The sequence below is a fragment of the Chelonia mydas genome, chromosome 3 (genome assembly GCF_015237465.2).
Source record: "Chelonia mydas isolate rCheMyd1 chromosome 3, rCheMyd1.pri.v2, whole genome shotgun sequence".
In the NCBI taxonomy this organism is placed as follows: domain Eukaryota; kingdom Metazoa; phylum Chordata; order Testudines; family Cheloniidae; genus Chelonia; species Chelonia mydas.
The window spans coordinates 68,619,369-68,643,130 of NC_057851.1; the positions used below are offsets into that span (position 1 = coordinate 68,619,369).

A 23,762-nucleotide genomic window follows, 5' to 3' on the forward strand; every position below is an offset into this window, starting at 1 on the left:
AGGTTCTGCAATTAATGTTGTCTTGTGGGCATGAGGAATGGATGTATTGTTCATAACCACTGTAGCTTCTCCTGTTAATTATGAACAATTTGCTTGTTGGCAGTGGCATGTTTTTCTTTTCTAAATATGCCTGAACTTTTTTGTTGTTTAGAAATAGGATATTTTAATCCTGCTATTCCAATATTGTGTATTGTGATGTCTTTTGTTTTGCATGCCTCATCAGGCTGCCTTGGATTTTCTCTATAATATACTTTAGACAACTCAGCCCAAAACTTTACATTAGAGGTCACCTTTATCAACATATCCCTGCTTTCACTTATTTAGTTATAATCAAAACCTGTTCTGACACATGAAAGATGTTCCTATTATGCAAAAAATATCTGGACTGGCATAATAATTTGAAAGACAGCCAACAACTTTCTGTCATGACTAAGAGTGAACTGTCTTCTTTTATTCCCTCCCTGATTGCTTCTGTGTACCCTGACATCCAATACAGATACCCATCATATTTTTCTTTTCCCTTTCTGCTTTTATCATACAACTCTAGATCTCCCCACTGATATATTTGAGGCAGATCAGACATTTGTGGGTTATGCTCCTTTTCTCTAAAAAAAGAATAAACTAAAATCAACCCCACAAATGAAGATTTCCCATAAACTCATTTATTCTATTTAAAAATATATTATCTCCGGGTTTTTATTTGGTCTGTGCATTAATTAACATCACAAGTTAGGAGGTGAGATCCTGGGGACCAACAGCCATGTTCTGATTGGCCTGACAGGTCTTCTTAATTTTGATTTAACAGGGAACAAAAATTTAAAGTATTTCATTTCGCTTCTTGAAATAACTGTAAAAGACCTCCAGACACTTCTGAAGAGGTGATTGTTAACTGACAGTAACCCAGTCTCCTAAACAAACAAATTACTCCAAAATTCATATGAGTTGAGTCTAGCTATTTATATAGTTCCCCTTCAGAGACTGGACTGAGCACTAGCACAATAGCTAAACGCATAAGGAAGTTAGCTCACGGATTGCATAACGTATGCCATGTCATAAAATTGACATCATTATGTACAGCCTGGGGCAAAGAGCAGACTGTGGCTTGTAACAGGCTGCTTGATAGGGTACCACTCCACACTGGAGATTATTGGCTGCCCCAACCATTTGTGCTGATCAGGTGGCCTGGTGTCACTCTTTAGCTGGACCAAGGAAGGAGGGGTCAGGAAGAAGGTCCTTACCCACTGCTGCTACTCTTTGGGCAGTGGAGGATAACAAATGGGCCTCTGGGGTCCATGCCCAGGGGCCCCAGCCAATTTGGGGTTCCCCACAGGAGTGCTGGAACCTGTGTAATAGTGGGTGGGGCCACCAGTGGCAGAATTGTGGCCCTGCCCCCTGCTCCTCCTCTTCCCCCCAGATCCTCCGCCTGCCCAGGGCAGGGCAGGACAGGGTGCCCAAGAACAGCCCCCAGCACATGCCCATGCCACCCTGGGGCTCACCTCCCAGGGCTGGTGGAGGGTCTGGGGCACCCCATAGCTGTGTGGGTCTCTGGGGGGGAAGCTCTCATTAGTGCCCAGCTCTGGCTTCCAGCCTGGTGAGGGGGTGGGGCCTCGGAGGAAAGAGGAGGAGCAGAAGGAAAGGTCCCATGGCAAGCAGGGATAAGGTCCACCTTAGCCCCACGTTGGGAAGAGGCTGGTGCCACTTGCAGGGCTTGCACAGCTCCGCTGCCATGAAGCACAGCTCCTGCCAGCACTGCTCTGTGCCTGCCCGAGGCTACTACACCTATGTTAAAAAGTGGGTTGGCATGGCCCCGCTGGCCCACCTGGTTCTAGTATACCTGCGCCCCTGGGTTGTGGGGATCTTTGTGCCCAGGGCCCCAATAAATCTTAATCTGCCTCTGCCTTTGGGTGTTTGGAGGAGTAATGGAACTTCCTGGCCCACTACTACTGCCTCCTCTGTCATTACTGGACTTTTCTGAAGGCCAAGGCTGTCCTTTTTCCTGTCCTCCACAGCTGCTGCTGCTACTGTTGAAATTCTACAGGTGGCTAGAGACGGGTCTTGCCTTTCAGTATACATGGTCTTTTTGTATCTGGAATAATAACTGGGGTTCTCTCAGGGCTTAAGCCAATGTATTGCATGTCATTAAGGCAACCGGCTTCATCTAAAATCTATTATTTATTCAGGCATACGGTTTTCAAGTGAAACCTGTATTAGGTGTCCAGTGGATAGAACACATGAGTGGATTCTGTTCTCTCTCTGCCACTGGACATACCATGTACCTTTAAGTATGTCACTTAAATTCTGTATCTCAGTTTCCTCATCTGTAAAACGGAGTTAATTATGTTTAGGTGTATCTTCCATTGCAAAGTGTTGTGACTCCTAGTCAAAAATATGTCTGGATTTATCACCATTGATTCACTGGGAAAAATCTGACCAGTTTTAGTGTCCATATAACCCCTAGTATTAGTTTTCAGACTTATTTCCCTCTTCTGATCCTCTATTAGTTACCAGAGGTCATCTTCCTAAATCACATAGGACATAATCTCTTTTTGTATTTTCTCAACACTTTCCCTTGTTAACTGAACCTTTCTGTTTGTTTTTTTTACATGTTAAATTGCCATTTTTTCATGGAAAAAGAAAAGGAGTACTTGTGGCACCTTAGAGACTAACCAATTTATTTGAGCATAAGCTTTCGTGAGCTACAGCTCACTTCATCGGATGCATATTGTGGAAACTGCAGAAGACATTATATACACAGAAACCATGAAACAATACCTTCTCCCACCCCACTCTCCTGCTGGTAATAGCTTATCTAAAGTGATCACAGACTAACACGGCTGTTACTCTGAAAACTGTCATTTTTTCACGATTCCTTTCAGATTCAACATAAGAATGCCTTCCTATTTAGATCTTTAAATCTATGTTCATTGTTTGCATATCTTCTGTCTTCCTTATTATTGTACTTCAAGAAAGGGTAGGCCCACCAGTAATCCCTGTAGCACTCAACATGTCTCTTATGCAATAATGATCAAAAGCCTTCTTGAATTCCCAGTAATATATTTCTAATGTGTCATTTCATCCTCTTGTTGTCACTTCCTCAAATGTTAATCAAGTTAGCCAAGCATGACTTCCTTTCTGAAAATCCACATTGATTTCTTCTATTCTATTCACTACCATAATAATAGTTCAAACCTGTTGTCAGGGTTTCCTCCCCCCTCTGAACTCTAGGGTACAGATGTGGGGACCTGCATGAAAGACCCCCTAAGCTTATTTCTACAAACTTAGGGTAAAACTTCCCCAAAGTACAAACTTTTTGCCCTTGGAGGGTACGCTACCATCACCAAGTGATTTAACAAAGAATTAGGGAAGAGACCACTTGGAGACGCCTTCCCCCAAAATATCCCCCCAGCCTTACACCCCCTTTCCTGGGGAGGCTTGAGAATAAACAAGATGAGCACAGACCATCTTTGGGTTTTTAGGACCCTAAAAACCCAATCAGATTCTTAAAAAACAGAACTTTATTAGAAGAACAAAACAAAGATAAAAGAACAACTCTGCAGGATTAGAATGGAAGATAATCTCACAGGCAGCCAGATTCAAAACATAGGGATCCCTCTTGGCAAAACCTTAAGTTACAAAAAGACACAAAAACAGGAATACACATTCCCTCCAGCACAGCAAATTTCACAAACCAAAAACAAAAGAAAATCTAACGCATTTTCTAGCTAGATTACTTACTAACTCTATAGGAGTTGGATTGCTTGCTTTCTTGATCTGTCCCTGGCAGAGGCATCACACAGACAGACAAAGCCTCCCCCTCCCCCGATTTGAAAGTTTCTTGTCCCCTTATTAGTCATTTTGTTCAGGTGTGAGCCAGGTTACTTGAGCTTCTTAACCCTTTACAGGTAAGAGGATTTTGCCTCTGGCCAGGAGGGATTTTATAGCACTATGTACAGAAAGGTGGTTACCCTTTCCTTTATTTTTATGACACCTGTTTTCATAAAACAAGAACCTAACTTACCTTTCATCCATTCTTCAAATTAAACTTGTCTGTGGAGCAGTTATCAAAAGGAAATCATCCTACTAAAAGAACATATGCTTATTGAATTTTCTTTTGTACTAGGGGTTTCCAGAAGTCCCAAGCTCACTCCATGTGCACCACATGACAAACAAAAGTCACCCTAGCTTCCAAGCTTTTCTGAACCAAAAGGACTACTTCTCTGAGGAGACATGGGGATGCTTTGACCCAATTTTTATCAGGGTGCTTACCATGTTCTAACTCTGATGGAATGCTAAAACTGTATTATGTTCAGCCACTAGGTGACATGATGTACCTGATAGTGCATTAAAGTATCTTAAGAGAACACATCTCCTGTATCTCTCTCTCACACTCTCTTTCTCCATGATGGAAGCTCTGTAGCCAGTCCAAATCTGGTACATAAACCTGACCTGCTAATAGCAGTTCTGCACCTACTATCACAAGGAGTACATGTTGGGGCATCAAGAGTAAATTCAGCCTAACTGGTGCCAGAGGAGAACAGAAACAGAAGAAAAACAATAAAAAATATTGCAAATAGAAGGAAACAGGAACAACAAATGTAGCAAGATCTATCTCATCAATATGCCACTATTAAATGCCCCAGAGAACTTCAGCTTTGACAGACCTTCAGAATGGACAGACTGGAAGCAGCAGTTTGTAATATTTCACATTGCTAGTAAACTCTCTCAGGAAACTGACAACATTCAGGTATCATCTTTAATTTATGCTATAGGGAAGCAGGCAGAGCATAGCTTTAAATCATTTGCATTTACTCATGACAGTCATGAACATGACTATGAAAGAGTTCTGGCTATGTTTGATGCACACTTTGTACTTCATAGAAATATGGTTATGAAAAGGTGTTTTCACTGGAAAATTCAAGAACCAGGGGACTCTGATGGGTCTTTTATAAGAGCTTTGCATGACTGTCCAAAAAAACTGTGATTTGGGAGCCTGTAAAGCATTAAAATATCAAAGATAGTCTGGTTATCAGGTTTATAGACAAAAGCTTCTTATAGCAGCTACAATTAATGACAGATTTCTAACCCTACACCCAGCTATCCAGACAACAGAGAAAACTGAGCTAGTGAAGCAGCAAAACAAAAGGCAGGGGCAACATAAAAAAACGACAACAGAAACTAGTTTACAAGCAGTAAAGGAGATACATGATCACAAACTTAATTATTATAAAGCCTCTGATGAAATGAGGGAGAAGTCCTAGGCTAATGACAAAACCTTTTAGACTAAATGCACAAGATGTGGAAAAATTCCCATATCCCAAGAGATGTGTGTCCAGCCAAAGATGCAAGCTGTAATAAATGCACAAAATATGGACATTTTGCATCTGTTTGCTGCATGAAGGTAGTCAGGAAACAGATTACTACAGACAGTCAAGAGCAATTGTTCTGGAGTCTATCATGTGTGATGGCACAGCCTGCCTGAAGAGTAAAACTAAATATTCAGGTAAAGATTATTGACTTTAAAATTAACTCAGGTGCAGATGTGACAGATCCTGCTGAAAGGGATGTATAATCACCTTCAATCCCTCCAGGAGCTGAAAATCCCTGACACAGCCCTTACTAGCCCTGGAGGTATTCAAAACTGCATGTGACAGTTCACCACAGAAACAATGTACAAAGTCAGTAGCTTTGCATTCAGAGTATATGTGATCACAGGATTAAAGACCAACTCAGCTACAGAATGGCAGTCACTATGAGCCTGTAGTAGGAAGAGGGTCTGAAACATAAGCCCTTATATCAGAGGCTTGGTATGAGGCCTGAGATAAAGTAGTGGTCAAAGCTTTGCTGACATAAAGCAAAGTCAGGTTGCGAATGAAAGGAAGACCCTGCTTACAGAATCTGGCAGGAACAAGGCTGATATTTCAAAAACACACATTCCTAAGAAGTGCTAGACACAGAGCACTCACACAAACACATTTCAGAGGGTGGTACCAGAATACCTCGATACCAGCACATTCCCTAAAGATAACAGGAACACACTGACCCCATCTAAAGATAAGGTCAGGATGACAGTGTGATGGATAGAGATGTAAAAGGTGATGGGTGGTCATCAGCTACATCAGAGGGGCAATATATAACTTGTTTGTACTGCTGTATAAAATGGAGTCTCAGACAGAGGGAGTGTCTTTGACCAGCCTAGCTAGCAGTGGAAAGTCCCGCCACTGATTGAGATGCATCCATTATCACGGGTATACATGTGTTAGTGTAACTGTAGACATTGATCCAGGGAGCTAGGGCCATGCTTCATCAGCAATGAAACTGGTTGGATGCTTTTGTACCTTAATGGATCTTGTAGTCATTGGGCTGTTCGCTTGAGGTCTGCTGTGCCACCTGTCTGCGCAGAGCTGGTACAGCACACAGGGAGAACACACACGCAGCCAAACATCTGACGACAGAGCCTAGTGAAAAAGATGGAAGAACTAAATAGAGTATTTGGTGATACTGGACTTTTGAAAGGAGATCCAGTACAAACAACCTTAAGGAACAATGCTGTACCATGTAGCGTATGTATACGTCGCAGGATTCCTATCTCACTGCTTCACAAGGTGGAAACTGATTTAGAGATTGGAGTGAATTGGCATAATGAAGAAAACCCCTGAGTCAATAGCATAGTGTTCACCAGTGGTGCCAGTTATAAAGAAAAATGGAAAAAAATATGAATATATATAGATCTTCAAAGACTTAGTGAAGCAGTTGTGAGAAAAAAATATATCCTCCCAACACTGAATGACTTCCTCTCCAAAGTGAAAGGAGCTACAGTATTATGCAAGCTGGATGCCTCAAGCAGCTTCTGGAAAATTTCTTTAGCCAAACAAAGTACTAACCTGACTACATTTATTACACCCTTTGGGAGATTTTGCTTCTTTTGGGATTACCAGTGAATCTGAAATTTTCCTGAAGAAGATGGCAGAGCTGTTAATGAACACCAATTCAGTTGCAGTTTTCATGGATGATATTTTAATATGTGGGTCATCGACAGAAGAACACAACAAACCACTAAAAGAAGTTCTAATCTTAATTGGTCAGTCTGGAATGAAGCTAAACAAGAAAAACTGGATTTTCCGCTTAAACCAAATCAAGTTTTTGGGGAAGACAATAAACAAAGATGGACTCAATCCTCGCCCGGAGAAAGTAAAAGCAATTTGAGAATTGAATGCACCAAATAATGTACCAGATCTGAGATGCATACTGGGGAATGTAAATTATCTTGGTCGATACCTACAAGACCTTTGTACAGTGATAAAACCACTGAATGAACTATGAAAGTCTAACACATCATCGATATGGGGGACAGATCAAGAAATTTCCTTCAAAAAGGAAAAAAAAATGATCTCAGCAGCTCCAGTTCTCAAGTACTATGATGTGAACAAACCCATGATGTTCAGTGTCGATGTAAGCAGCTATGATGGTGTATTGTTGCGACAAAATGGATCCGAGAGGAAGCCAGTTGCATTTTGCTCTAACACACTCACAGAAGCAGAAAAAATGATATGCATAGATTGAAAAGGAGTGCCTGGCAAGTGTATGAGCATGTGAGAACTTTTACAGGTACTCGTGTGGATTGGTTTCTTTTACCCTGATAACAGACCATAAAGAACTTGTAAACCACATCAGTGGAAAAGACCTGGATCTAGCACCAGTGAGATGCCAACATCTTTTGATAGAGCTAATGTGATTTAGCGCAATTACTAACGACGTTCCTGGGGAAAATCTGGTAGCAGAAGACACGTTGTGACAGAGCCCAGCATCACTGTCAACTGTCCACGAGCTTCAAGATGATATACAGGTGTATGTAGATGCTATGAACACGTACAGACCAGTGTCAGAAAAGAGACTACACCTGCTACAAAAAGCAACCTTGACGGACAAACAACTTCAAGAACTTCTAAGTTACATTAGAGCCAGCTGGCCCAAGTAGCCAAAGGACACTAAGGAAGTGACAAGAGACTACTCTGAGGTACATGGACAATTAACAAGTCAAATGGAGTCCTGATTAAAAATTATTTCCTCAGAATTCCAAAAGCAATTAGAGAAGAAATCCTAAATCTCATCCACAAAAGGACATCAAGAACTGACTAAATGCCATGAATGTGCCCATCAGTCAGTGTGGTGTGGTGGCCTGGCGTCAGCAAAGTCATAAAGTCTCTACACATAGGTGGTAAATCCATGGGTGCTCTGGGGCTCAAGTTCTCATGGAAAAATATAGGGGGTGCTCGGCACCCACCAACCACAGTGGTTTCGCAGTTCCAGGGCTGACCGCCGATCAGCTGTTTGGCATGGCCCCAGGGCTGGCCGCCGATCAGTGAGCGGCTGGTGGAAGGTACTTGTGGGAAGGGAGGGGTCAGAAAGGAGCTCACAGAGGTGCTGGATCTAGAACATGGTGACTATGTTTGTGTCATGCTGGATGAGAAATGGTTACATATGTGCAATCATAAACAGAATTACAAACTTAACATCCTTTAGGAGGGTTTAATTTCTTTAACTAGCACACAAGTAGCAGCTAGGTAAGTGGTTGTCTGCAAATTTGGTGCTAAAATGCAGTTGTCTAGCAACACTAATCTTCTCCCCCAATAGACACAATAATCAAAGTCATTATTTGGAGTTTCTAAGTCATTGTCAATTTATTGTAAACACTAAACATCAACAGAATGGGAGATTGTCTTGTCTGCAATCAAGCAGATGCAGGATACCACGTCAGCATCTCCATGTACCATCTACCTGTTACCAGTGTGTTTTGTCTTTATCTTTGTAACAGCAGTTGGTCTTTTATCAGATTATTCAGCATAAAGGAAGAAAGGGAGAGTGAACTTTTGGTGATAGTTTTTTTACTTAGCAGTTATAACGTTCAAAAACCAGTCCGAGAACACTTCAATCTCTTTGGTCGCTCGATTACAGACCTAAAAGTGGTAATTCTTCACGAAAACAACTTCAAAAACAGACTCCAGAGAGAGACTGCTGAATGGGAATTAATTTGCAAACTGGATACAATTAATTTAGGCTTGAATAAAGACTGGGAGTGGATGGGTCATTACACAAAGTAAAACTATTTCCCCATGTTTATTTCCCCCCCCCTCACGCTGTTCCTCACACATTCTTGTCAACTGCTGGAAATGGCCCACCTTGATTATCACTACAAAAGGTTTTTTTTCCAGCCCCCCCCCCCCCCCCCCCCCCCGCTCTCCTGCTGGTAACAGCTCACCTTACCTGATCACTCTGGTTACAGTGTGTATGGTAACACCCATTGTTTCATGTTCTCTGTGTATATAAATCTCCCCACTGTATTTTCCACTGCATGCATCCGATGAAGTGAGCTGTAGCTCACGAAAGCTTATGCTCAAATAAATTGTTAGTCTCTAAAGTGCTACAAGTCCTCCTTTTCTTTTTACTTAGCAGTGACACCATAGGGTTCTTCAGGGATGTGTTTCCAGTGGGACCAAGTAGTAAAACCTCTCTGTGAGGTTTGTTTGCAGAACAAGAAGAACTTGTTAATGTAAGACTTGTAGCATTAGCTGAGACATTTGTCTCCTTGTTATTGTGCTGCATTGTGAATTACTTTAAGTCGATATCTGTTTTGGTTTTGGGTTTTTTTACATTTGTTCTCTCTTCTCTTTCTCCATCAGGTGCCCCAACTAAAACTAGCTGGAACTTGGCAGAAAACAGATGGAGCCTTTATGAATTACTCCGCTGTCACCAACCATACCTCCTCAAAAGAACAGCCCTTTTATACTATTTTATAACAAAACAATATACAACAGTGATGGGTGCTTTAAAAATACTGAGAGACAATTCTTAAAGGGCTAAATCCTGCTCTTAGCTACACACATGTAAATCCAATTAAATAAACATTAATGACCCCTGTGTAGCTGACAGAATTTGTCCCAAAGTATTCCAGTGGGTTAAATTTCTATTAATGTATTTATCACAGTAAAATAAATGATGAAATGGCTGCAAATTGTACTACAGAAAAATAAAGTAATAAATATAGTAACTTTTGAAAAATTATAGTAATTATAATAATGGCGGTATCAAAGACCAAGAGAGTTTTGCTATTGACTTAAATTGAGCCAAGTTTTCACCCATGTTGTTTAAGCAAAAGCATTCTCTTTCACTTCTCTCCATGTCTTTAATTCCTCATGCCTCATGTTCATGTGGTATACTACTGGATTCAACAGTTGCATGGAAAATAAAATATCTGATTTGCTATATCCCCTTCATTCAAAAATGTTACTTAAAGATACTCAAGTTTTCTCCAACTTTGCTTTTAAATGGTTGCTTTCATTATTTTATTTTGGGCCTCCATATTGTATCTATCACATATCAGTCTTCAAAGTGCAGGTACCGTTAATATCTCTGAACTGATTTCAGGACTTCCAATGAGGGCACACACCAAAAGAGTTGTAAGAGGAATGCTATGAATTAACTAGGAAACCTTTTTGTACTTTTCTCTCACTCATTCTAGCATTCTTCTGTAAAATTGTTCTGATGATAGGAAGTAGCCGCAAGCCAAAATCTAAAGAATGCTTTCACCATACTCTGTAAGATGTTCTCCATTTGCACAAACACTTTTGGGTGTTCTCTATGTACATAACAAATGAGCTGGTGACATAGAAAGGGAACTAGTTCGTAACCACAATGAGCTAATGTCTTTATGGATACATTAATTTTGTTAGCTCACAGTAATGTAATGGCATAGATTTCTTAATATTTTTTTCTGTATTCTTAGCAAGCTATGGGATAGTCCTGTGAATTGTTCTTCCTGCTTTCTGTTAAGAGAGTTAGTTCAAGAATGGTTCTGCGTGTACAAGCCTCACACTGCAATTTATCACAAAGAAAGCATAAAGATACTACAAATTGGCAGTGAAGATGAAGACGAAGATGTATTTTATTCAATACTAACATCTCTCTGGGTGGAGGCAGAATCACTGGGTTTATAGGACACATGGCTCCCTGCAATGCATCCCCTGGGAATTATATGCTGAAAGAGTGGATTTTATGTTAATAATGTAGCAGATGACAAAAAAGGTACCTTTCTTTGTTTTTGAGCCTTTTGGGACATAAAATGTATGGGATCTTGCTTCCACTAGCAACACCTGAAAGTTAAAAGATTAAAATTATGCAGAGATTACAAAGGGATTTGTCACAGTCAGTTAGTTCTGGCTCCATGTGCAGAATCAGCAGCCTGCAGAGTCCATAAGTGAAATATGTAGCAGAACTAGAGAAGTTAAACTAGTACAGTGAATTTGTAACAAATCTGTATGATGGCATGGTGTGTGGCCTGAGACGTGAAGCTGTACAGAAATGTTTGCTGACAGAAGTTGGTCTACATATTCCTGAGCAGTAGATATTAAATTTGTTTTTATTTGCATGCAGAAGATTTAAACCCTGTGTTGCCTCAGGCACGGACTTGGGTCTCCCACATTGCACAACTGCCCTAATTACCAAGCTATTATGAGATGATACATTGGCTTGCTCTCATTTCCATCCTGGACCTGAGGACATTTTAGTCAGATTGATGCATTTCTGCAAAACATTTCAGTTTATACAAACTAGCATTTTGCAACAGAAAAAAAAAGTTTCATTTAACTTTTTTCCACTAACTTTAATTATAACAAGAGACAGATGAAGTGACCTAGTGCAAAGGTGCTGTATACCAAAATAATGTCAAATTTGCAACGTGTTGGACTGAGTAACCTAATTTTAAATGCTCTCATTGTGGCAATATAGACAATAAACCATGTGATTAGCACTTCTACCACAAATCCCCTTTGAAATGATAAAGAATGTTCAGTATATCTATAGATATACACCAGAACAGGCATCAGTCCACACTTGTTAATGCATAGGTATGGATTTCTTGGTTTTGGAAAGTCCCATATGTATTTTATTGTGATTGATAACTATTTGAATGACCAGAGGTATTTTTGTAAGTCATCCACAAAAGCATCACATATTTCTGATGCACTATACACTTTACTAGCAAGAACTGGTATCCCAGAGCAGATTGTCAGTGATAACAGCCTATAATTTTACTACAAAAGAATTTCAGGAATTCATGATGTAAAATAGAATGACACATCTAACCACAAGCTCCAAACATTCATCTTCTAGTGGCTTGGCTGAATGGTGTATTAAAAAGTTGAAAAGTGGATTATAGACTATGCAGGCAAAAAGGACACTCAGAAAAAGAAACCAGCCAACTTCTTATTTATTGGCAGAAATGTTCCACACATCAGCCCTGGCCAGCCACCATCTGTTATATGTTGTGGCTGAAGCCTCTATTCTTGACTTGATCTACTAAAACCAGACCCTCAAGTATCCATTTATAAGAAGCAAGTAAAAAAGAATTTGACAGTAAGCAGTATGTGTCACGTGATGTTAATTGTACACGGGCCGTAAGACCTTGGGTAAAAGGAATTCACGGAGACTAAAAGTGGGACCTAGAACCATTCAGTCTCTGTTAAGTCTGGTCTTGTACAATGTAAAAGTAAAAGACTGTGTTTATGGTCCCAGATTAAATGAAATTTATTTTTGAAGGTAAAGAAAGTAGGATTTTAAAGATACATAGTTTGAGCCTGCAAAGCACTGAAAATTCACCAGATTGGCCCTTAAGCACATGAGGAGCCCTTTAAACATATGAGGAGTCTCACTGTCTTCAATGAGACTACTAAAATGCATAAATGCTTTTCTGGATTGGCTAGACTGTTCAGCATTTTGCAAGATTTAGCCCTCTTACCTTAATTTAACCTTAACTCTATTTTAGTCCTTAATTTGAAAAAACACTTAAATGTGTGCTCAAGTACATCTCTATTCAGAAAATCAGAGGAAATAAGCATGTGCTCAAATGGTTCCTGAAAAGGGATGCTTTCATGAATCAAAGCCTCTATATAGTGGGGAGGTTTTTGTTGTTTATTTATTTTGGTCTTGCAGCATACTATTATGCTAGAAGGAGTTAATGGCTGCCATCAAGTGGTTCATAATCAATAGACAATCCCAGACCTGGTTAAAGATGATGGGGGTGTGATAACCACTGTTCTTTCAGGTAAATGGAAGGAGCAATTAAGCCCCTTTATGGAATAACACAGGTGGAGATAATCAAAGTTAACTCCCAATGCAATTGGCAGCATCCTGAAACTTGAGCAAGTTTAAATCCTGTGGTCAGAGGGGTTTCTGCGGAATAGACTGCACATACAGTGGCTAGAGTATTGTTTGGCAATCTGTATGTGAGAGAGAGAGAGAGGGGCAGAGGCCAGAAAATTCAGAGGCAGCAGACATTGAGAGAAGCAGCAGTGGCCCCCAGGGGGAGCAGAGGGACAAGATCTCCTTGGGATGCAGGATAGGCTGCAGGGGTAGACTTGGAAACTGTAAGCAAGGAAACTGCCTACTGTTGTTTGTTCCTACTGTGTTCTAGGAAGCAAGACTTTGTGTACATTATTGCAAATATGTAGGACTACACCAAAGAAATACCTTAATTTTATCAGTAATTTATCTTCCCAATGGAAACAACCAAGGCCCAGAATATTGGCTAACCACTCATGCCAAAGAAGGCCACAATATACTCCTCCCCCCCCTTCTAGGCTGATAGCACCACTTAGTAAGATAGCCTGACACTTCCCATTATAAAGTTCTGTTTTCTATTGCTTACAACTTTGCCAACCTTTAAGTATTTGTGATGAAATGTTCCATGGCGAGTGTCTGTCTCAGCCTGAGACAGGAATTGGGAATGAGCTTTGGGGTAGGGAGAGATTGAGACTGACTGGGCAAGGAGACTGGGACTGGGACCCAAGGAGGAAAAACAAAAGGAAAACTGTGAACCAGTAGGTGGGAGGAGACTGAGATCAAATGGGGAATCATGGGGAGACTAAAACTGGTTGGGCAAGACTAATACTAAGAATTAGTGGGGCAAGAGGGGAGACAGGTTTGATGGAGGTGCCAAGATGCTATGAAAGAACTGGTATAGCCTGGGCAAAGAGCTGGGCTGGGGTATGCTGAGATTGAATAAAAAGACAAAGGAAGGAGAGTGGAACTGGGAGCCAGTAGGGAGGCAGGATGTGGAGGGGAAGCAACTGAAGGGTAAGGTAGGGGAGAGAGACATACTGGATGAGGAGTCAGTAGGAGAGGGAAGAGGGATTTGATGGGCAAGGAGACAAGGGCTTGGGATTGGAGGAAAGAACTGGAAATGCCTAGGAAAGAACTGTCAAACTGGGAGAGTGTGTTTCTGAGACTGAGATGTGGAGCCTGGAGGGGTGAGACGTAGGCCTTGCTGAGCAAGAAGACTGGGATTGGGATGAGAATCCTGAGGAGTAGAAACGTTTACGAGCGAGATCAGGAAATTGGAACTGGTATGGAGCCAGAGGGGTCAAGCATATGAGGAATGGCAGAAAAGTATGTGCCCACTGTAAAGCTGTCTGGAGTAGCTCAGGTGCATGGGAATATGGCAGACCATTAAGAACCGGCACATAAATCCTAAATTGGTTGTGAGCTCTATACTTAGATTTCACCAACCAAATATCAGGTGTGAACTCCTCAGGCACCATAACAGCCTTAATATGGAGTCACAGACAGTCCCCTTGGGTACTCCAGTCTATCTTGCCACCCAGGTAAGCCTGCCTTTGTGATAGTCCCTTACACCAAAAATCACAATGGTATTCCAGTTACTTCCAGTCCCAAAGGACCAGTTACTTACCTCAGGTCAACTGCACTTTAGATCCTACGCCAAAGACAAAGCTTGTAGTCAATCCTATAACCAATTAACTAAAAAATTATTAACTGAGAAAAAGAAATGAATTATTTACAGGGTTAAAGAAAGAAAACACACAAATAAATGAGTTACAGTCTTAGATTCCAAAAGATAATAGAAGCTGCTGTAATATGCAAGTCCTGTAGGCTGTAATATGCAATCGCTGCTACCTGCTCCCCTCCAGAGCCTAGAATGGAACCCAAGATTCATGAGTATCACCATTCCTATGCTGTCAGCAAACATCTGTAAAATCTACAGTTAAAGTGTCAGATCCTCATCTAGTGCTGGTCTACATAAACAATGACAACCTACTACTGGTTTCAGAGTAGCAGCCGTATTAGTCTGTATCCGCAAAAAGAAAAGGAGTACTTGTGGCACCTTAGAGACTAGCAAATTTATTTGAGCATGATCTTTTGTGAGCTACAGCTCACTTCATCGGATGCATTCAGTGGAAAATACAGTGGGGAGATTTATATACACAGAGAACATGAAACAATGGGTGTTACACTGTAACGAGAATGATCAGGTAAGGTGAGCTATTACCAGCAGGAGGGGGGGGGGGGCTTTTGTAGTGATAATCAAGGTGGGCCATTTCCAGCAGTTGACAAGAACGTGTGAGGAACTGTGTGTGTGTGGGGGGGGGGGGGAGGGAGATAAACATGAGGAAATAGTTTTACTTTGTGTAATGACCCATCCACTCCCAGTCTTTATTCAAGCCTAAGTTAATTGTATCCAGTTTGCAAACTAATTCCCATTCAGCAGTCTCTCACTGGAGTCTGTTTTTGAAGATTTTTTATTGAAGAATTGCCACTTTTAGGTCTGTAATCGAGTGACCAAAGAGATTGAAGTGTTCTCCAACTGGTTTTTGAATGTTATAATTCTTGACGTCTGATTTGTGTCCATTTATTCTTTTACATAGAGACTGTCCAGTTTGGCCAATGTACATGGCAAAGGGGCATTGCTGGCACATGATGGCTTATATCACATTGGTATATATATATCACATATATATATATACCTACTACTGCTATCAGTTACTCCATTAGCTTAACTGGAAGAGGCCTGTGGATTTAAAGGGTCCAGCCCTGGTGATGATAAATGTGGGTGTCAATATGATTCTATATGATGGAATTTGTTTTTGTTTTTCAGTTTTTTATAAACTTTAGAAATTATATACAAAAATTTACAACCAAAATAATGTTCAAAGAGCATTAAGGCTGCAAAGTCAAGCACTCAAAAGTTAGGAAATGCCAAAATTAAGGTTTCTGGGAACCTCAGTTAACCCCCTATTATGTATCTTAATGGATACAATCTTTAATTACACGATCATATATAATACTTTACACAGGACACTTGCCACAGTCACTGCACAGGACAAATCTGCTTGGAGATGAATCAAGGTTGCGTAGTGAAGGAAACTGTTGCTTATAAGACCCCTGCCTTATTTGTTGCAGAAGTTGGAAGTTGTGTAATGAATGAGATGGGTTGCTGAAAGAGAAATAAAAATGGTCTTGTGCTTAATGCAGTTGAATGCTACCCCAGAGAACTAGATTGTATCTCTGCCTCTGTCATAGAATTCTGAGGTGATGCTACTCAAGTCTCTTAAATCTCAAGATGGTCACCAATTGTGTGTCCTCCATTTTCTGGGTGCCTGACTTGATGCCCTGGGGTCTGGTTTGCAGCAGTGCTGAGCATCCTCTGCTGCAAGTTAAATCAGTTGGAGCTGTGTTTTGAATATACAAAATGCTACATAATACTAAGTACTCAGAAGAATCTAGTTCTAGGTGTTTCAAAATGGGCAATTTAATGGATATTTCTGACCTTAATCTCTCTGTGCCTCAGTTCCCAATAAGTAAAATGGGAATAATAAAACCTCACCTCAATTTTTTTTGTGAAAATAACTGCATTAATATTTGTGAAGCACTCAGATACTATCATGATGAGCACTATAGAAAGTCCAATTAGAAAATTAATGGTTCTGTCTTCAGAACAAGGTTTGAATAGTGTGCATTAAATCAGGCCAGTGAACAATGACGAGTAAACAAAATATTGAATAGCTGCTCTCTTCTGTGCACTGAGTGATGCAAGGGCCCAAAGGAAAAAAAGTATGTGATCGTGTAATTAAACACTGTATCAGGCAAAAATATGTAATGCATGCATCTTGTGCTCTTATTGTTAATAAAGTTAGTTCAAGACTAATCCTGTGTGTTGGTCTCATACGACAACTTTCATCAAGAAAAAACATGCTAATTGCACTGTAAAATTGATTATTGTTAACATTGTATTCAGAAAAGTGCAGTTAAGTAAAGTGTCTTTGCTATGTATCTAAAATATTGCCTCTTCACTGTAAAACACTTCTGAGATAAGTAAATAAAATTAAAATGTAATTGTTATCTTTTGACATGTATGCCATTGTTTACTTAATAATAAGAGAGAAAAAAGCAACGAAAAAAATTAAGCAAACCTTTACAATACACAGCGTTAAGTTACTAAGTCAGATGAAAAATAACACTTATAGATACTATATATTTCCAAGAAAGTATCTACCTAGACAGAACAATTCATTTTATTCCTCACCCGAATACTACAAATGTCCAATAGCTTCTTCTACAATCTGAAATTAGACATTTGACATAATTATCTAGGGTACAAAAATGATTTGTAGCTATTGAAGTTGATTGCAAGTACAGAATTTGACATTTTAGCAATTTTATCACATTACAGAGTATACAGTAGGAAGAGTTCTTGCCATGCGGTATGACATAGGGATACTGTAACAGGACACCATCAGACATAATTATAACTGATAATTCTATATGTGGTGCCAGAAATAAAGGATTTTTTTTGTTTTAATATAAATAACCCATGAAAACATGGTATTTGGCTTTGTTACTAAATACCTTTGACAATTATTTAGCAGTACAGTAGGTTTTAGTGTATACATGTGTTGAATTTATAAATAGCACTTCAGAGGATTTGGACTGAGACACAATTCTGGCCTCAGGCAGTTTAAAAACTTTTCTTTCTCTCTCTGTCTCATTTTGTTTTAAGAGAAAACTCATTAACAAAAAGAAGAAAAATGCATAGCACTTGGCAGCTGCACTAGTGATTTGGAAGAAGTACTGGAGCTTTATCCCCACTAGGAATGTGCCTTCTGTGAACATGTTAAAGTTTAACATGGAAAATGGGGCATTTAGTGCTTTGTTATGTTTGTCTAAATTATGCAATGGAGAAGTTGATATATTGTTGTGTCAGCTTAATATAACTCCCTGCCTCTTAGTACAGAGTGCTTCTCTTTACATTTAAAACTCAAGTAGCCACATTTGCACTGGTTGAAAGATTTTAAAAGTTGACACAGCTATCTCACAAAAAGGTCACATATGTGAAGAGCTCCAAAAAGATAATAGGCTAAATTATCCTCTCAGTGACACACAATGAGGTTAGTGTGAGGGAAGAATTTGGTCCTTTTCTCTTCAAGAATATCCTTAAATTGCTGTTTCTATTCCCTAGCCTGCCAGAATCGGTTACTTCTGTATCTTAAAATTTCTCACATTTCCTTACACATAAGATATTAGAACATCTTTCTAGGACACTTGGTTTTCCAGACACAATCAACACTAATATCCATTTGTCATATTTGCAGCAGTTTGTAGAACAATGGATATAAAAAGAAAAGGAGTACTTGTGGCACCTTAGAGACTAACCAATTTATTTGAGCATGAGCTTTCGTGAGCTACAGCTCACTTCATCGGATGCATACTGTGGAAACTGCAGAAAATATTATATACACAGAGACCATGAAACAATACTTCCTCCCACCTCACTCTCCTGCTGGTAATAGCTTATCTAAAGTGATCATCAAGTTGGGCCATTTCCAGCACAAATCCAGGTTTTCTCACCCTCCATCCCCCCCCCCCACACACACACACAAACTCACTCTCCTGCTGGTAATAGCCCATATAACACAATAGTGTGTGTGTTTTTTTGGAAAAAGGGGGGGGCGTGAGAAAACCTGGATTTGTGCTGGAAATGGCCCACCTTGATTATCATACACATTGTAAAGAGAGTGGTCACTTTGGATGGGCTATTACCAGCAGGAGAGTGAGTTGGGGGGGGGGGGGGGGCGGAGGGTGAGAAAACCTGGATTTGTGCTGGAAATGGCCCAACTTGATGATCACTTTAGATAAGCTATTACCAGCAGGAGAGTGGGGTGGGAGGAGGTATTGTTTCATGGTCTCTGTGTATATAATGTCTTCTGCAGTTTCCACAGTATGCATCCGATGAAGTGAGCTGTAGCTCACGAAAGCTCATGCTCAGATAAATTGGTTAGTCTCTAAGGTGCCACAAGTCCTCCTTTTCTTTTTGCGAATACAGACTAACACGGCTGTTACTCTGAAATGGATATAAAGGTGTTCATATTACATATGTAATGGAAGACATATAATACTGAACCAGCATTTATAATATACTATAATTATAACCTATTCCAGTGCATCCTTTTCAAAGGGTTCATAGGGAACGTGATCACAGTGCTAGAAGAGCAAGTTTTTAGCACCTGGCCCATCATGCACTGGTAACACTCTCCTTGACTTCAGGGGGAGCCAGATCAAGCATGTAGGCCCTGTTTCTGCAATTGACTCCATGTGGCTATACACCCCCATTGACTTCAATATAATATATTCAACACCATTCACAAACACCTTTATATTGATGACATCTGTGTTAGTTTATGATAACTGTATCTATTCATCTCTGTCTCCTAAATATAGGGCAAAATCTTGAGTTAATCTAAGGAATCCACACAAGATGAGAATGGAGCAGTTCCAGCCATGTGTCTGGCTTAAGAGCTATCTCATATTTGCATGACAGGATATCTAAGGGCAGGATAACACAACACACTGCTGGGTACTAGTTATGCTTCCTCTAAGAAGAAGTACAGTGAAGTATACCTGGCTAATGGTGCTGGTGCCTGAAGTTTGTATATTATCCAGCTGGGATCCTGAACATGCCTCCCAAATGACAGACTCCTTCTCCACCCCCTAAAGGATGTGATGTATCTTCTGGCCTATTGGTTGGTGAACTTCCTAGTTCTCTTTTCACATGAGAAAGGTATATTGTCTGCCTCTCAGGAAGGGGGAAGTGTCTCCCTGTGCCTTTTTTCTCCATCTGCTTTGCCAGTGAACATGGGAACAGTTTACACATACAAAAAAGCCAGAATTAATGGGAAACAAACCAAAAGGCTAAGCCATTAGAATACTTTAGGTGCACTGGTTCAGGTTAAAGAAAAGACAATGTATTCTTGAGGTTAGAGGAAAAGGCTGGAAATGAAGAGATATGAATCTTTGCCCTTATGCCATGCTAATTGCCATGATATCCAAGTACTTTATACTTTTTTAAAAACTAAACTCTATATATTTAAGTGATTTCATTCCCCCTGCACAGTTTTTTTATAAGAGGAAATGTAAGTCAAATCAATGGGTTCTGCATTTTGTTCTGAAGCCAGAGGGACTTTTGGTCATTCTAATGTGTGCTAGGAGTGGGTTTCGCAGTCATGGGTAACTTGTCTCAGCCTTGCATTTTCCACTATTCTACTATGGCTGCTGTGAGCTGTCACTGTTGCACAGAGGGAGCTGATTCCTCAATTATTTGGGTAAATAAATAAATAAAAACTTTTAGGGACCAACTCACATGTCCACTATATCATCTTTGAACCACACCAGCAGTGCTAATGAGCCATAACTGTCTGGATAAAGTCCCCAGAGGAATACACCTATCTCAAGAGAGTTCAAATAGAATAAAGCTCTCACCTTTTCATCCCATACTACAGAGTGCCACAATGCTCTGGATATTCTTGGCTGTGGAATGGCCTCCTTGAGGAGCCATTCTTGCTGAGTATTGTTCTAAATTGGTCCCTGAGACTGCTCTAAATTAATCCAGGGCCAAACTGGGCCCCATTTGGCTCAAAAATCCAAGAAGAATGAAGGAGGCTTTAAGCCACATTTTCCTATGACAGCTTCTGTACCAAATGGAAATGAGGCAATTTTTTCCTCTCATTCACACCAGTAAATCCACAGTAACTCCACTGATGTCAATGGAGTTACAACAGATTCACCACATTTGTCAAGAATAATATTGTTGAATAACCTGAAATGCCAGAGTGTGATGTTTTTTGGTGAGTAAATACATTGCTATCCATATAATAGTTTATAGTATAGATGTTTTTTTGGTGAGTAAATGCATTGCTATCCATATAGTAATACATTGCTATTCATATAGTAGCATGCTATATTAATGTATCAATGGAAAACTTTATTTAAAGTTTTTTAGTGAAAGCATTTCAGAGTTCTTTGCCATAAAAGTAGATCAAAGAACATGAAGGCACAATCATTAAATCCTTGAAAAGCTAAATTAAATAGATATTTTACATGAGTTTTAAATACACTAAGAGATTCTCAAGGCTAAACAAGATAGAACTTCAATCATAACTTTGGTGCTTTACACGGCAGCTCTCCAATCAGTAATAGCAAGTCAAGATATAGGGGACAGCAAGTTATGATAATATTCCTTCAAGACAAGGAGTCTCAAATTCTGCTTTACTTTTATTTTGAAAAAAGGTGGGTTTTTGGGGGGTGTGGGTTAGCATTAATATCAAGAGGGGGTGGAGTTATTTATTTTATTTGCAGGTTCAGTTTAGAGTAAGCATGTTATGCCAACTATTAAGTGGATTTAGGTAAAAAGCAGTTGGAATGAGTCAACCCCAACACTTAAACATTGTTTCTTAGAGCAATGCAACTAGCATAATTATTGAGGACGGCAGAAGATCTCAAAGAATACAGGCAAAGCAGCTGAAAAGGGATTTTAAGAGAAAAGTGTTTAGCCAAATCTTGCTAAACAAGTGCTATTTGAAGAAAAAACACACCACCATCACTAAAGCACATATGATTGATGATTCTGTAAAATGTAATTTAGTGTACACCTTAATTTATTATCCAGTTGGAAAGAAATATCTCCTTTCCAAATACTTTCCACTCTAAAATATATCAAATATTTATATCTAAAATATATATTTGTTTTTGTTCATTTTTAGTATTAATTAGCTCTCTGTACACACACACACACACACACACACACACACACACCCCATAAATTCTGATTCCAACAACTGGTTGAACACTTTCCTAAATATATTCAGTAAATAATGTTTTACAAAAAATCATATTAATGACTAAATTCACAAATTATAGACCTACTCTGAAGTGGGGAATACTATATTATATTATATTATATTATATTATATTATATTATATTATATTATATTATATTATATTATATTATATTTTCACACACCTGTTTGTGTCAATAGACAGTGTTATCAGATGTATTTATTTTTATTCTTCTACTGCTATTAAATACTGTACTGGAAAGCATAAACTACAGTCAAAACTAGTATCTGGTTTTTCATTATAAGTTTTGCTCATATTTGTCTTCTAGAGGTCAATGATTTAGTGACATTGTTTAACACACATACCATACTTTGAAACTCATTATCTATCTATATCTATATCTATGTATATATATCTATGTATCTCTCTTTCTCTGTATATGTATATCTATATCATAATTTGAAACTCATTATCTATCTATATTTATATCTAATCTATTACCATTATTTAACCAGACCTATTCATGTCTATTGTGCAGGTTATCTTCAGCAATCACAGCTTCTCATTGAAAGTTTCATTTACCAACAGCATTAACTTATTGTTAGAGCCCTTACATTATTTCCTAAGATTTAATTAAGCCATATTTTCCTAGGCAGACATCATGAAGCCATTCTAAATCCTGAACACTTGTTGCCTTTACTATATTTAGGAGAGCAAATTTTTAGTATTATTATTATTTAGTTCAGCTTTGGTATGATTTTCTAAACACTGATGTCAGATAATTGACTTCTGGATTAATTTTTGTTCTTCACCTGTATATATTACAGCGTACAGAGATTTCATGGGTGTCCTCTGTTTCAGAACAGTTAACCATAAAACCCCAAAAAAACAAAACAAAACCATGAACTCCTGAGCATTAAACATTTAATCACAATGTGAATTTCAATGGAGAAAGTAGTGTTAAAAGTTTATTCATTCAGTGCACTCTTTAGAGATGATTAACTGTCTTTATTATATTAAAGAAAACCCAAAGCCATCTGCCAAAGGCGATTGTGTCCAAGCACTGAAACCATTTCATGTGAAAACTCATTTTCGGGCTCCTAATTATTTTTCATTATAGTGGCAGTGTGAAATAGATTGGAATTGGACAGTAATTGCCAGGTCTGAGCAGTGCGGACCATTGCAATGTATCAGTTTAGATGAAGTGTGACAAGGATACATCTAGATACTATATAACTTCCATTAAGCAACTTCCCTGTCCCTGATCATGTAACACTTCATAGAATGTGGTCAGCACAAGGTCATAATAATGGCTTTCTGACTGACTTCAAGTATTTTGTACAAGCACAAGCTGTTAACCCTCTCTGTTAGTATTGCTCTAAAAATGTCCAGTTATTACAGTTGTCAGGGATACTTACAGTATTTCTTCAAAAGGGAGGGGAACTTCAGAAGGTTCCAAAGTTTTAAAATTTCACATAGAACTAATATATATATATTAGAGTTTCATGAAATTAAAATGTTCTGAAGTGGAAAACAAACTACACAGAATGAGAGAAAGAGAAAGAAAGAGAGAGAAAGAAGCATTTCTATAAAATATGAAGTGGTATGGTTATTTATGTCCTGAAAAAAAGTAAATAGAAATTATCTTAGGTTCAAGCTTGTTCTTTATGAGAGGGCTCCTTTAGCAATATCCTTTAAGCTTATATTTCACTCTTGTACCCACTTATCCCCCAGGTCTTAGGAAAGACTCCCACAGGCTTCAGTAGGCCTTGGCTCAGGCATTAAATCTCCTTTGCTTTCAGACT

General features: G+C 39.2%; 1 long non-coding RNA gene across 1 annotated transcript; it reads left to right on the top strand.

Moving 5' to 3' along the window:
* Positions 1-15,275: 15,275 nt before the first annotated feature.
* On the top strand, positions 15,276-21,393 carry LOC122464805. The gene is made up of 2 exons (XR_006289194.1): positions 15,276-15,320; positions 19,564-21,393. It is a non-coding gene; the product is annotated as an uncharacterized LOC122464805 (long non-coding RNA).
* Positions 21,394-23,762: the final 2,369 nt, after the last annotated feature.